Source organism: Nomia melanderi, unplaced genomic scaffold, assembly GCF_051020985.1.
Source record: "Nomia melanderi isolate GNS246 unplaced genomic scaffold, iyNomMela1 scaffold0014, whole genome shotgun sequence".
In the NCBI taxonomy this organism is placed as follows: Eukaryota; Metazoa; Arthropoda; class Insecta; order Hymenoptera; family Halictidae; genus Nomia; species Nomia melanderi.
The window spans coordinates 4,403,506-4,404,460 of NW_027475130.1; positions in this window are offsets into that span (position 1 = coordinate 4,403,506).

Below are 955 nucleotides of genomic sequence, written 5' to 3' on the forward strand. Positions count from 1 at the left end.
TCAGGGGAAAATCCAATATATATCTGGTGATATCTCGGGTGCTATTAGAGATAGCGCAATAAACCAAAGTGAATTATCTGCAGGAGGCCCTGGCGCATGAATCTGGTCCGCGGCAACGACCTCGGACCACCAGGGGCCGAGAAAAACACAGTCTCATGGGGCCGGACACTCAGGGTCAGGGAAAAATCCAATATATATCTCATGATATCTCGGGTGCTATTAGGGATAGCGCAATAAACCAAAGTGAGTTATCTGCAGGAGGCCCTGGCGCCTGAATCTGTGCAGCGGGAACGACCTCGGACCACCAGGGGCCGAGAAAACTACAGTCTCATGGGGCCGGACACTCAGGGTCTGGTGAAAATCCAACATATATCTGTTGATATCTCGGGTCCTATTACAGATAGCGAAATAAACCAAAGTGAATTGTCTGCAGGAGGCCCTGGCGCATGAATCTGTGCAGCGGGAACGACCTCGGTCCACGAGGGGCCGAGAAAACCACCGTCTCATGGGGCTGGACACTCAGGGTGAGGGAAATATCCAATATATATCTGGTGATATCTCGGGTGCTATTACAGGTAGCGCAATAAATCAAAGTGCATTGTCTGTAGGAGGCCCTGGCGAATGAATCTGTGCAGCGGGGACGACCTCGGACCACCAGGGGCCGAGACAACCACAGTCTCATGGGGCCGGCCACTCAGGGTCAGGGGAAAATCCAATATATATCTGGTGATATCTCGGGTGCTATTAGAGATAGCGCAATAAGCCAAAGGGAATTATCTGCAGGAGGCCCTGGCGCATGCATCTGTGCAGCGGGAACGACCTAGGACCACCAGGGGCCGAGAAGACCACCGTCTCATGGGGCCGGACACTCAGGGTCAGTGAAAAATCCAATATATATCTGGTGATATCTCGGGTGCTATTACAGATAGCGCAATAAATCAAAGTGCATTGTCTG